Source organism: Ceratotherium simum, chromosome 16 (genome assembly GCF_057802395.1).
Source record: "Ceratotherium simum simum isolate JZ-2026a chromosome 16, ASM5780239v1, whole genome shotgun sequence".
Taxonomy (NCBI): Eukaryota; Metazoa; Chordata; class Mammalia; order Perissodactyla; family Rhinocerotidae; genus Ceratotherium; species Ceratotherium simum.
The window spans coordinates 1,214,158-1,228,296 of NC_141915.1; the positions used below are offsets into that span (position 1 = coordinate 1,214,158).

At 61.6% G+C, this 14,139-nt stretch overlaps 1 protein-coding gene across 5 annotated transcripts in view; it reads left to right on the forward strand.

The window, feature by feature from the left end:
* The window catches only part of RAI1 (retinoic acid induced 1), a 119,990-nt gene that overhangs the window by 63,821 nt on the left and 42,030 nt on the right, over positions 1–14,139 (forward strand). The window contains exon 3 of one of the 5 annotated variants that reach the window (XM_087440284.1): positions 3,995–4,156. The exons of the other annotated variants lie outside the window; for them this stretch is intronic. The gene's annotated coding sequence lies outside the window, so the exon portion shown is untranslated. The remainder of the gene's footprint in view (positions 1–3,994; positions 4,157–14,139) is intronic. 5 annotated transcript variants of the gene reach the window in all.

Consider the following 14,139-nt stretch of genomic DNA (forward strand, 5'->3'; position numbering starts at 1 on the left):
AATGACCTGTTAAGGGCCAGGGCCGCCTCGAGGTCCGTGTTGTCAGGTGCTGCCTGCTCTGCTTCCTAAAGTCCACCTGTCCAAGCGCTCCCTAGAAACACGCACTGGTGTCCAGCTGAGACTGTCACCCCCGACTCCACACACCAAACACCGTGGGTCTTTAAATCGGCAGGCCAGTGTCCAGAGAAGTGAACTGTGTGCAGGCTGAGCCAAAGTGGCTGGCCTCCCGTTTTCCTGGTCTTTGGAGGGCTTTGCCCTCGCCCGGGGCGGGGCTACATCCCTCTGAGGCTCAGCACTCTTCGTCGTGTCAGCGGTCCATTTTTTTATGTTTTTTTTGGTGAGGAAAATTGGCCCTGAGCTAACATCTGTTGGCAATCCTCCTCTTTTTGCTGAGGAAGACTGGCCCTGGGCTAACATCCGTGCCCATCTTTCTCTAGTTTACATGTGGGATGCCACCACAGCATGGCTAACGAGTGGTGTAGGTCTGCGCCCAGGAGCTGAACCCACGAACCTGGGCCACTGAAGTGGAGCATGCAGAACAACCACTCGGCCACGGGGCTGGCCCCCGCGCCTGTCCATTTTTGGAGGGCTTCTTTTCCTTTCCGCCTCACCAGCTCTGGGCCTGAGCCCGGCACGTGTGAGTGGTGGGGTGAGTCCTGCCTCACCCTCCCACACAGGGGAAGACGCATACGTGGCTCCTAACGTGGGCCGGCGACTCCGGGTTTTGTGTTCCCGGGCCCTTGGGATTGAAAAGTGCTCCTCCACTGGCCTGTCTGCCCCTGCCTCTCATCCCCCACAAAGGAAGGAGGAGTGCCCTGGTGGGAAAGCCGGGGGGGCGTGGCAGTGCTGCGACAGGCTCTGGGAGAGAGGGAGGGGAGCGGACGCCTCCCCAAGCCAGGTAGCCCGGGCTTCCTGGAGGAGCTGATACCTGCTGGGCCTGGGAGGGTAAGGCAGGAGTCTGTCAGACTGAGAGATGGGAAGGGCATGCTAGGCCGAGGAACAGCTGTGCCAGGGCTGAGAGCCTGGCTGCCGGCCCCTGTCTCTACCCCAGCCTCGAAAGCCAAGTCTGTTGCCCAGACCAGTGGCCCAGGTCCTTCCAGCCTTTGATGAAGAAGGAATGTCTCCTGGTCTGTGGAGGAGGAAAGGAGGCATGGGAGGATGAAGAAAGGAAGACTCTAAGGAGGGGAAATGCACAGATACTAACTGGGCTGAGTACCTGCTGAGGCCCCAAAGGGGCCTGGATCTTGTTGTCACCTCTCAGGCCTTGTCTCTTCTCCCCTTGTTCACCAAGCTGCAGACACAGTGGCCTCCTTGCTCTCCTTCATGCACACGGATGCCTCAGGGCCTTTGCACTGGCTGTTCCCTCTGCCTCCAGTGCTCTTACTGAAGATAGTCACATAGCTATTCCCTCGCCCCTCTAGTCTTCCCTCCAGTGTCAGATGAGGCCTCCCAGCTCACCCTGTTTAAAACCACAAACCACGTCCCGCACATTTCCCATTCTCCTTACTCCAGTCTGTGTTTCCCCGAAGCACTTAGTCCCTCTAACGGCCTGTACAGTTTGTTTATGTTTTCGCCTCTTGGCTGCCTCCCTTCCGCACCCCCCATGGAAGCCACCGGAAGGCAGGATTTCGTTTTCAGTCGGTCTCCGTCGGTGGTGGCTCTCCAGCCCTGAGCGCAGTAGGCGCTCAGTAAACGTGGAAGTCACGAGCGCATTCCGCGCTGGGCAGTGTGTGCCCCCGCTTGAGAGACGCGGCGGGGGAGGCGAGGCCGCGGACCCCTGCAGCCTCCCGGCCCGCGGGGCGCAGGTGCCACGGCCACGGCGCGGCGCCCGCGGCCCCCGCCTTTGTGCTCGCCCGGCCCGGCCCGCCCGCCGCCTGATTGGCCGGCAGCTGCGGGCGGTGGGCGGGGCCCCCGGCGCGCGTGGCCGCGGTGGACGGGCCGGCGCGGGCGCGCGGCGGGGGGGGCGGGGCTTCCGGGACAGCCCCCTGGCGTGGTGGGGGCGGTGAGCGCGGGGATGGCGGCCCCCGAACAAAGGACGCCTCGCGGTCGGGCTCCGTCTCTTGTAGTCTTTTCTGGCCCCCCGAGGTCTGACGGTGAGAGGCTCCACTGCTCCAGCGCCCCTAATCGTCACCCCGCGCTTGGTGGTCCGGGCCTGCCACCCTGTCCCTAGGGGCTGACCTGTCCCCAGGGGCCGACCGCCGTGCTTACCACGCTGACCTCTCCCCTTCCTTCCAACCACGGGGCCTTTGCACAGCATTCTTTGTTCCTGGACGCTCTGAGTCCCCTTTCCGCACAGGCCCCTTGCCTTGCTCTGCTCAGCACTTGTCTCCCTTGCAGTTGTACCTCTATTTGTGCTTCCTCCTCCCACACAGACTCAGTGCCATCAGGGTGGGGTCCTGCCTGTGGTCTGGCACACAGTAGGTGCTCAATTTATATTGTTGAATGGATCCATTCATCCCACTGCCCCCAAGGCCTCCTTGGCAGGCCCAGTGCTGGACACTGGGACTTGGGAGAAAGGGAGACAGATGCCCCTTCACTCCAACACAGAAGAGCTTGTGTCCAAGGCCAGGCCATGGGGTGAGTGTCTGGCCTGGACCCCAGGCCACAGGAGCCTGGTTTGATGTGCGCCCTTGGTGAATGGCCCACTGTGCAGGCAGACTGGAGCCCGGGGCTGGTTCTGCCCAGGGAAGCAGGATGGTGCAGAAATGGGCTGCGGAGGGCTGCTCAGCACGCTGGGGCCGGAGACCCCTGGGAGGGCCAGCCATCTGACTCCTGGATGGCAGAGCCCTCACTGTGCCCTTCCCTGTGGGGGGTGGGGGTGGGGGATGTGACAGAACCTCCACGGCCCCTGCCCACCTGGCACTCCCACCGCAGAACAGGAGCTCAAGTCATGAAATCAGTCTCACAGTCATACATGGATAGGCCCGTTCAGGCTCTGATGGGCTGTGGGGTACGCGCTTCGTTCCCCCCAGCGCCAAGAGAGAAAATGAGGCATACGGCGCAGCTGATAAGGACGTTACACCAGAGCTTCGGGAGCTCTGGCAGGTTTTATAAGCCACCGCGGAGTTTGTACCAGTGGCAAATTCCTGGGCCCAGGCCACCCCCAAATCACAGATCTCAAGGGATGGGGTCCAAGAATCTGCCCTTGTTCAAGCCTGTGTGGTTTTGATGCTTCGAATCTTAAGTCTGATTTTCGAGAAATGTAACAACAAATGTTTGTGTCCCTGAACACATTTGAACCCCTTTCTGGGCTCTAGCAGGACCCCTTTACCATTCCCCATCCCAGACCCCTGGCCCAGATCCAAGTCTAAACTACAGGGACTCTGTACCCTTTGGAAACTGGAAAAATGCTCTGCACCCTCTCCAGAAAAATGTGCTTGTGCACACACACAAACTTCGCATTTGATTTCAGGGAGTTCTCATAGCTGGGCTGAGTGGTCTGAAAGGCATTGGAGACCTGTTTGGGGAAAGGCCTCCATGCTGACACTCACCTGAACCTAGGGCCAAAGTGTATAGTTGTGTAGGTTGTGCACTGCACAAGGGTTCCTGGCAGAAATCCAGCCTACATTCCTTTGGCCGAACTGTACAGACTGGTGCCTGGGGCATCTTTTCCTATTTTTGTAAAGGTGTCATATAGCATGCCCCCAACCTCCGTCTTCACTTGCCCTCCTCCTCCCATGGCAACTTAGGTTAGCGGCACTAATGAAGTTACAGAAATTATGCGCATTATCACTGACTAGCTGACCTTCCTTAAACTCCATTATTAAAGCTGTGACGAACGACCCAGCAGCCCTCACCCGCTAATGCTTGGTTCCTGGTGCTCCCAGAGTCCTGGGCTTTTATTGGGCAGTGGTTGGGGGGCTGCCCACAGGCCTCACTTGGGATAGGAGGGTGGTCGAGGCAGCTGGGGCTGTCTCAGCAGAGAGTGGGGAGGGGAGCACCTACTGTGTAAATACCCAGTTGACATGAGTGATTCATTGGGTCCATTTTATAGATCAGGAACACTGAGGCTCTGAGAGGGCTGGCAGTTTGGAGTGGAGAAGGCCCGCCGATCTGGGGAGACTCGCTGAACAAAAGCTTTGGAGTGGGACCGGGAGGAGGCCAAGGAGGGGGAAAGGAGGGAGCCACAGCCGGACCCTACGACACCTCAGGCCGCGTGAGTGACCCCTCTCCTGGACGCCTGCCCTGACGTGTGGGCTGGTCAGAGGCCTCCTCTGGACTCGCATGGCCTGGGCTTTCCTGTCACGGTGCTGCCACCCTGGTCTGGCAGGCCTGTCGATGCCCCGTCTCCCCAGCGGCCTGGCAGCACCGCGGTGCTGGATGTGAGCCCTGGACGGGGGGCCGGGCACGTGGTGTGAAGTACAGCACTGTCGCGTGAATGAGTGACAAGGGCCTGGTTACGTGGGCTCTAGTCTCCTGGCGGCTTTGCTCCTAGAGCACGACAGGCGCAGACCTGACAGGCGGGCTCGGTGAGGGCAGGAGGGCTGGGAGGCGTGGGGGGGGCTGGAGCAGAAAGGAGAGGCGTGGGCCTGGGGTTGGACAAAGAGCCAAGGGCAGCGTTGGGCAATGGAGCCGACTTGAAGGATGGGTTGGCATTTCCTGATAGCCAAGGCCCCGCGGCCCCTCACTGACGTCTCATCCCAGCTCAGCTTGGCTGAAGGGCAGCAGGGCCCGGACGGCCAAGTTCTGGAGGGGCAGAGGCGGCCGGGCACTGGACAGAGCTCTCCCAGTGGGATCTCTCTCCCGGACGCCTCAGACCCTCAAAGGAGCTGTGTCCTTCCCACCTGCAGGCTGAGCAGCCTCCTCAGGGACCCCTGCCCTCTGGGGACTGAGGGCCCTGAAGATATCAGGGGTCCACAATGCTTTCAAGCTCCTCCTTTGGCAGCACTCTCAGTTGCCATCAGGGTCCCCACTAACAGGGGTGCTTCCCTGAGCCAGGAAAGGGGGCATCCCCCCCCCGATCCCTCATTCCCTGCTCATCCCTCCCAGCCTGGGCCTAGCCGGGCTCTCTCAGCCGCTGCCCCTCAGAGGACTGAGTCACCCGGGGGCTCTCTGAAGGAAGTCCTGCTCCGCACCCTCTCACACAGGTAATAGTCAGCGTGTCTCCTGCAGTGCCCCCAGGTGGGGACCACATCCGATTCCCCAGTGTCCCCAGCATGTCCCCCACAGGGCCTGGCTCAGAGCAGGGCCTTAGGGAGTGTTTGGTGAATGAATGAATGAATGGGTGACACCCGTCTTCCTGCAGGGCCTGAACTCCTGGAAGAACACGGCACGAGGTGGGGGGTTCTGGCAAGGCGGTACTTCTCTCCCAGGCAGGTGGAATCTTACTCCCAGGAGAGGCCTCTGCCTTGATGCAGAGCGCCCGGCGGCCCTGTCGGCACAGGCGGGGGCTCTCCAGGCCCCAGGGGAGCAGGGTGGCCCGGGCCCCCTGTGCAGCCCTCAATGCCCCCCAATCCTTGCGTGAGTCCCAGCCGCCCAAGAGGGTCAGGGCGGCCCTCCATCTGGGCATGGGTGGTTACTCGTGAGCCTGGTGGTGGGTCTGTGTATGCCGGATTCCCCGGGGATGGGAGCTCCGGGGTCCCCATCTGTGGGCACTCTGAGGCCTGGGACACTTAGTGCCCAGCACAGGGCCTGGTGTAGGGGCCTGGGCATGCCTGAGCCCAGCACGAGGCAATGAGTGAGCGGGGGAATGAGTGATGGAGGTGGGGGAAGGGAGGCGAGCCCAGGCTTCTGCCCATGCCCTTCCACCCCACTACAGACTATGTGACCCCAGCGGCCCTGGGTCAGGGGAGGGCTCGGGAAGGGCCTGGCACCCACCCACCGGGCGGCGTTCACTCCCTCGTTCCTTTATCCACTCAGCTGTCAACAAACGCCTGAGTACCGACTGTGTGCCCTGCTGTCCTGGGTGCTGAGGGCACAGCGTGATTCAGACAGGCGGAAGTCCTTGCTTGGGAAGCTGATGCTGGGCTGGGGGCACTGCAGAAGCGAATGGGCCGGTCAGTTGGGAAGCAGGGAGGTGGGGTGGGGCTGGGAGGGGCTGCTGTAGAGAGGGGCGGAGCAGGCCTCTCTGCTCCCCCGGGAGAATGGCGTTCTGGTCGTAGCTATTGTCTGTTATTAATAGCATGCCCACAGACGTCCAAAGTTTGTGGGCCCTCACGTGCCGCCCCAGAGGGGGTTGGCAGGGGGCTGCTCTCCTCCTGCTGGCCCCATGGCTGCTTGTGGGTCCACCCAGGCCCGTGCTGAACGCTGGGCAGCGTGGCCCTGTGTAAACTTCGCCTTATCCCTGTGGGGGGAGATGGGTCCCAGGAGGGACAGGGTTCTCCCACATGCTTGGAGCGGGGGTGGGCCAGGGCTCCTGGGGTGTTCAGGGCCTGAGGAATGAGGCGGGGGGAACCTGCGTCCAGACACATCCCCATTTGTGAACGGGAGATGCTGTGACTTTTGGGGACAGAGCTGTCAAGGTGAGGGGATGTGGTCTGAGTGTTGGGGTGCCCAGTCCCGGGCCCATTTCTCTGGCCCAAAGACTGGGGTCTTGGGGTTCCAGGGAGGAGAGAGCCCAGCCAGCTGCGGAGTCAGAAAGATTCCCTGGCCTGGGGTGAGAGGCCAGGGAGGGTTGGAGGAGGCCTCAGGAGCGAACTGCAGGTGAAGAGGTCAGCAGAGGCCCCTGCGCAGAGGATGGCGGGGGTGGGAACATCCAAGGGGACGCAGCCACCTTGAGGCCAGCTCCCCGGGGCGCCACCTGCGCGGGGCGGGGCCCGGCCTGCAGGGTTGGGGGCTTGTGTCCGGGCGTGCGGAGGGGGGATGACGTGGCTCTCTCCCGCGGGGCTCCGAGTCCAGGGCAGCGCCCGGGCCCTTGCCCCCGCTCTTCCTCCTCCAGCCCCTTGGGCTCTGGCTTTCTCAGGGCCTGCAGGAGCCCGGCCAACAGCCCTGCTTCCTGCGCAGCCACCCCGCCCGCTCGCCGTCGACGCACACCAGCCGCCACTTGCAGCAAAGCAGAAGGGAAGTTGGGACTTGCATGTAATCAGCCCCACACAGCCCCCGCCACAGGCGCCCATCAGGGCCGCTTCCGGAGACTACTTGAGATACACCTGCTCGCACTAAAAGGAGAAGCAGTAATCCATCAAAACAACGCCCGGCGCGGGGGGGAGGGGCCCAGACTTAGTTTCTCCTCCCGCTGACCAGGGCAGCATCGGGCCTCTGAAGTCCCCTCGGGTCCTGGCCTTCTGGAGTCACGTGGCTCTGGCGCTTCGCCCCTTGGGCCGCGGTTTCCCGGCTGTCAGAGGTGGCAGGGGGATGAGCTCCAAGCTCGTGCCTCTGGGCCTCCTCCCTCACCCCCACTCTTGCCTCTCTCTTTCCAGAGACATTATAAATCAAACGGCTTAGAACGTAAGGCATCAAAAATTCTGAAACCTTCATCTATTATTAACGCTGACAGTAAATTCCCCCTCCGAGCGTTTTACATAGCAACTGTTACCAAGACTCGCTGGTGGAGCAGCCGCTCCAGCCCGCTGCGTCCCACAGCTCCGGGCGCGATGGCGGCCATCGCCAAGCCTGCACCCGGCCGGGCCGCCACCTGGGCACCCGCCAGCCTCTCCCTGGGGGTGGGTGGGAGGGAGCCCTTGGCAGGAGAAACGGTTGGCTTCCTGCTGAAAGGGGGTCCAAGTCGCTCTTGGTGAGCCTGCCGGAGGCACCCTACAGACCTCAGCTCCTGCCCAGGGCGAGAAAAGGGGCCCCCAGGTCCTTCGGAGGCAGCGCCCAAAGGGATCTGGTCGGGGTGGGATCTGGGAGCCTCCCCTCCCCGCTGCCCCAGCGAGACGGAGGACAGGAAAAGGCTTCGTAAACTGTAAAGGGCTGTGCAGATGTTGTTTACCGACTCACCCACCTGTCAGCTAGACGTTCCTGAGTGCCTGTTTGTCTGCAGGCAGTATCTGGGCACCAGGGATTTAAGACAAAGACAAAAGGCCCAGTCCCTGTCGCGTCCGGTTTGGTAGGAGACAGACGCGTCAACCCCTAATTGCGTTGAGCGCGATAATCAATATGTGTACAAGGAGCAGACTCAGGCAGGGGAGGGCAGATAGCAGGGTCTGGGGAGGGGAAAGGATCAGGAAGGCCTCTTCACAGGCGCCTGGGCAGGGTTTTGAAGGATGAATGGGGTGGGTCTGCCTGTTCTGGACAGAGACTAGCATGTGCAAAGGCCCAGGGGCATGAAGCAGCCCTGTTGGCAGGTAGGTTATAGCCTGACCTGTCTTGGTGGAGGAGGGGACCTGGAGGAGGGAGCAGGGGTCAGAGAGTGTAAGAGCTTGGATGCAAAGCTCAGGGGGTTTTATCTCGAGCCACGGAACCATGGAAGGTTTTAAACTGGGAGGAACAAAGTCAGATTTGGGTTTGTGGGAGAGCCCTAGACGTCATCTCTCTGGTTGCAGTGGTTAGGGATCCTGGGATGGAGGGAAAGCTCACATCTACCGGTGCTGTTATGAGCACCCTCATCGGCCTGGGGAGGTGAGAACACTTGCCCAGGTGGCAAGCAGGAGAGGCTGGCCACTTGCTGCGAAAGCTGTTGTTATGCACTTGCTGTTTGCCCAGCCCCATGTTGAGCCTGTGGTCCCTGCCCGAGGAACTTGCCATCACAATGGGGGGCCAGGCCAGTACAGACCCCACAAGGGGACAGCAGCATGGGCAGGGTGTGAGGCTGCTGCTCCTGGGCCCGAGGGTCTGAGCGAGGCTCCGGGCAGGGGGCCTGTGGGCACCTTCCCATGGAGAGTCGCCTCGCTGGCTCTGCCACTCCAGACAGCAGGACACAAACCGGACACGGACTCCAGCCGGGCCCAGTCGATTGGCAGGCTTTCCCCCCTAGTGATGAATGATGTATGTTCATGTGTGAAATTCAGCAACCAGACCCAAGTCCCAAGAAAATAAGGCTCCCTAGGGTCTCACCACCCACCAATGCTGGGTCACATGTGGGCCCGGTTGCTCCAGAGCCAGGCACGGTTATAGCTTTTGTAGAACGGAAGTGGCATGCTGTTCTTTCTGCATCCCTTTGGTGACCTGCTTTTCTCACTTAATGCGTTGGGAATAGTTCCCCCTGTCCGCGCATATCCAGGGGTGAAGTTTGCTAAGAGCCGAGCTGCCCGGAGGGGACCTGGCTGACCTAGAATGTCCAGTGCTTGTTTTCATGGCGGAGGCCGTGGCTGTGCTGCTGGTGCACGTGGCACCCAGCCCAGAGGCTGGCACTCACTAGGTGCTGAGTGAAGAGTTGTAGAAAGAAGTGAGTGCTGCATCCGCAAAGGGGAGCGAGCAAAAGCCGGTGGAGCCCAAGGGAGCTGCGATTTGGATCTGGGGCTAAACTGAGTCTTGCGGTGAGATCTGTGCTTCCTGGGGCCTCTAGATGATCAGGGTAGAGGGAGTAGGGTGTTCAGGGAGGGCTTCCTGGAGGAGGAAGGAAGTAACAAGTAACGGTCTATTCACTCATCTAACAGATCTGCTAAGGGCTCCCTCCTGGTCAGAGCCCTGTGTGCGCAGGGCTGGGTACCCAGACAGGGTTCTGCCCCCACAGTGCTGCCAGGCTTGGGGCGAGACAGACACGTACCCGGGACGTGTGGGGGTGTGTCCCACACTATGATGGTAGGAAGGTAGCCAGCGAGGGGCCGGTGACCCTGAGGAAGCCTTGGGAGCTGCAGACCCAGAATGGGTTTGGGATCAGGACCAGAGTCCCAGGGACTCTTCCCAGAAGTTTGGCTCACTCCAGTGTCCCTCAGCCTTCTGGACGCTCCTGGATGCTGGGGGTTGATGGCAGCTCAGTTGGTGCCCTGGCCCTGGGTTCCCCCACCTTGGAGATGGGCCCCTGCAGCCCAGTGCCTACTCCCAGAGTCCCCTACCAAGATGGGCACCAGCCCCCACACACAGCTTCTCAGAGGCAGACCCAGAGTTGGAATCCAGCTGTGTGACCTGGGGCAAATCCCTGAACCTCTTTGAACCTCGATGTCCTCAGTTGTCAATGGTGGCAGAGCCTGCTGTGCCCACCCCGGATAGCCCTGGCCACCCAGAGCTCCACTGAGAAAGCTCCTGGGAGAAGCCCCCACCTCCCTGGATTTGGGGGTTGACTTATGGGAGGGGGCAGTTTGGCAACAAGGTGTGGCTGCAGATGGATGGCAGTGGGGGAGCTCGGGAGGGACACCTGACAGACTGCCCCCTTGCCAGAGCCCCTGGAGCCTCCTGGAACTGCAGGCCCTTGTGACCGGCTCATCACAGTTGAAGGGCATATGTTTTGGAGTCAGACAGGCCTGGATTCAAGTCCCAGCTTCTCCACTTTCTGGCTGTGTGACCTTGGGCTAGTTCTTTATCCTCTCTGTGCTCAGCATCTTCATCTCTACATTGAGGATTATAACAACACTGGTGTCATCATGAGGATTGGAAGAGGCGATCCATATGTGAGTTGCCTCAGCATAGTGCTTGGTGCTAGTAAGCAGAGGAAAGCTGCTGTTGTCATTTTTCCTAGTGCCCAGGGACCAGTCTCTTGGGTCCCTGGCTCATGTCCAGCCACCAGTTTCAGCCTCTGGAATTGCACAGCGCCAGTCCATTCACCAGCCCACATCACTGGCTTTCTCTGAGCCCCCGTGTGCCAGGCGCTGGGGGCACTGGGGTGGAACTGGAAGCTGCAGACTGGGAGGCAGACAGCTGCAGATCCCGATGGGTCAGGTGACTGATGCCACAGTGGACGGCCAGGACAGGTAGATGGGGGTGGAGAGGGAACCCAGGACAGGTGGGGGGGTGGGGAGGGAACCCGGGACAGGTGGACGGGGTGGGGAGGAACCCAGGACAGGTGGACGGGGCGGGGAGGGAACCCAGGACAGGTGGACTGGGGCGGGGAGGGAACCCAGGACAGGTGGACTGGGGCGGGAGGGAACCCAGGACAGGTGGACGGGGCGGGGAGGGAACCCAGGACAGGTAGACGGGGCGGGAGGGAACCCAGGACAGGTAGACGGGGTGGGGAGGGAACCCAGGACAGGTAGACGGGGCGGGAGGGAACCCAGGACAGGTGGGGGGTGGGGAGGGAAGCCAGGACAGGTGATGGGGGTCAGGGAAGGAAGCCAGGACAGGTAGACGGGGCGGGAGGGAAGCCAGGACAGGTAGATGGGGGTGGGGAGGGAAGCCAGGACATGTGGACTGGGGTGGGGAGGAAGCCAGGACAGGTGAGGGGGAGCAGGGAAGGAAGCCAGGACAGGTAGATGGGGTGGGGGGCAGGGAGGGAAGCCAGGACAGGTAGATGGGGGTGGGACCGGCAGGCTGGGAGGGAAGCCAGGACAGGTGATGGGGGCAGGGAAGGAAGCCAGGACAGGTAGACGGGGCGGGAGGGAAGCCAGGACAGGTAGACGGGGTGGGAAGGAAGCCAGGTGGGAAGGGAAGCCAGGACAGGTGATGGGGGGCAGGGAAGGAAGCCAGGACAGGTAGATGGGGGTGGGGAGGGAAGCCAGGACATGTGGACTGGGGTGGGGAGGGAAGCCAGGACAGGTGAGGGGGAGCAGGGAAGGAAGCCAGGACAGGTGAGGGGGAGCAGGGAAGGAAGCCAGGACAGGTAGATGGGGGCAGGGAGGGAAGCCAGGACAGGTAGATGGGGGTGGGACCGGCAGGCGGGGAGGGAAGCCAGGACAGGTGATGGGGGGCAGGGAAGGAAGCCAGGACAGGTGGAGGGCGGTGGGGAGGGAACCCAGGACCAGGTGGATGGGGGCAGGGAGGGAACCCAGGACAGCCCGTCTGTTGGAAATTATGGTGAGAGCTGAGGAGGTGATCCTGAGCGGAGGTTAGGAGGCCTACCAGCGTCTAGCCAGGTGAACGGGGAGGGGAGGCATACCCCGGGAGCGTGCCCGGCCCGTGTGAAGATTGGGGGTGTGGAAGAGCTGGTGGGTGCAGGTAGCTCTTCTTGGCTTAGTGTTGCTGGGGCGTGGGGTTTGGGAGCTGGGAAGGTGGGCAGGGGTCATCCCTGAATGCCAGGCTGGGGAGGCAGGGACATTGTCTCCGGGGTGACGGGGGCCAGGAGGGGTCTGAGTACAGGGCAGAGATGGGTGAGAGAAAGACAGTGGAGCCTGAGGAGGGAGGGCGGGGCAGGAGAGGTGGAGAGGGCGCAGGAGGTGGGCCAGCAGGGGCAGAGGGAGAGGAGGACGACTCCAGCACCCAGAGGCCTGTGGGCTGAACTGGGAATTCCTGGGTGGGAGGATGGCCTGAACCTGGAAACAGCCGCAGGCTCGCTCCCAGCCCCGGGCCCTGCACCTAGCTCAGGCGTGGGAGTGCCGACACCCAGCGTCCATTCAGCAGGCATGTGCCCAGCGTGTGCCTGGACAAGACAGACAGGACCCTGCCCTCGTAGAGCTTACCATCCTTGGGGTAGACAGACAAGACGCCAGTCAACAAATACACGAAGGAGGTGATTTCAGAGAGTGGTAAGAGCTCTGGAGGTGGGGGGCAGTCAGGGAGGGCCTCCGGGAGGAGGCAGCTTCTGGGCAATGAGAAGGTGGCCCAGGCAGAGGGAACAGCATGTGCAAAGGCCTCGGGGTCAAGGCCTGGTATGTAGGAGGAGCCCACAGGAGCCAGTGTGGCTGGAGAACGTGTGGGGAAAAGAGTGCGAGATGAAGCTGTAGAGGACCCCTCACATAGGACAGTGCAGGCTGAGCTGAGGGCAAGGTCATACCCCCACTGCCTTCCTGTGTGACCTTGAGCAAGTCACCCACCCTCTCTGAGCTTCTGAGTTCTCCTGTGGCAACGCAGAGGTAGGCGAGGTGCTTGCTCAGAGCCCTGCGAGCCGTGACTGGCCAGGGGTTTGCTCCCACCCACTCCTGCTCTGTGGTGAGGGACTTGGGGGGGCAAGTGGAGATGACACAGAGGGCTATGCTTCCGTGGCCGCTTCGTTCCTTGATGCACCCCCAGACTCCTGCCCACACCGCCCCCGTTCAGCCTCTCCTCTCACCAGGGCTGGAAGCCAGACGCAGCCCAGGCTCCCCTGGGGCCACCTGCTGACTGGCCACTCTGAGACCCTGCAGCTCCGGGAGGCTCCGCAGTGGCATTTGTAGCTGGGACTCAGGCCAGAGCTGAGCCGGGATCATTTATCACACAGCCTCAAACAGAGGCCTTCCTAAAGGAAAAAATGTTCTTTCTCTGGGATTCCAATCTGTATTGTCTAAGGTTACTTGGCAGCACTGTTTCCCTCAAGCACCCCCAGATTCTTCCTTGCACCCCCCAGCTTTCCCTAGCCAGTAGGAGGCCTCGGGTGGGGGTGGCAGCCTAGTGTGCGAAGGGAGGATAGGTGGAAGACAAGCCGCATTCAGAGCTGCAGGAGTTGACGGCAGAGCTATGGAGGCCGCCAGGAGGGGTCCTGGAGACTGGCCGGGGCGTCCGCAGCCTCCCGGGCTGCACCTGGCTTTGTGATCAAGGGCAGGGGCGGCCTTCCAAGGCCCTCCCGAGGAGCTGAGGTCAGGCTTGTGTGTCTTGACTCCCCTCCTCGCCTGCTTCTGTGGGAAATCACGATTGCCCACCAACTGCATGCCTGCCCTCGGGAAGCTGCTGACAGCAGCAAAAGGGGGGGCTCTGGGCTGGGGCTGTGGGGACCCAGGAGAGGGAGCAGCCACCTCTGCCTGAGCGCTCAGGGAGCAATCGGCAGCCTGCCTGGGAGGCAGGGTAGGGAGGGGGTGCTGGGCCCCTGAGAGCCTGTGATGTGAAAGAACTGGGTGTGTTTGAACAGCTGAGATCCCAGTGTGTCCAGAGCATGGACTTCACGGGGCTCACAGCCAGAATGTTTCTACCTCACAGACCCAGCAAGTCTGTCAGGAACCAGGCCACAGGGAGCCCTGAATGCCTGGCACACTGGTCAGGACAGGCTGGGTGTGCTGCATAACAAACATCCCCGAAAGGTGCATACCATCAGACAGGGTTTGTCCCTCCCTGGTGCTGTGTCTGTGACCAGACAGTGGAGGGACCATGCACTGTGTCACTTGGGGACCCAGCAGAGGGACTGTGTACTGTGTTACTTGGGGACCCAGTGGAGGGACTGTGTACCATGTCACTCGGGGACCCAGTGGAGGGACTGTGTACTGTTTTACTTGGGGACCCAGTGAAGGGACCGTGCACCGTGTTGCTCGGGGACCCACCCAG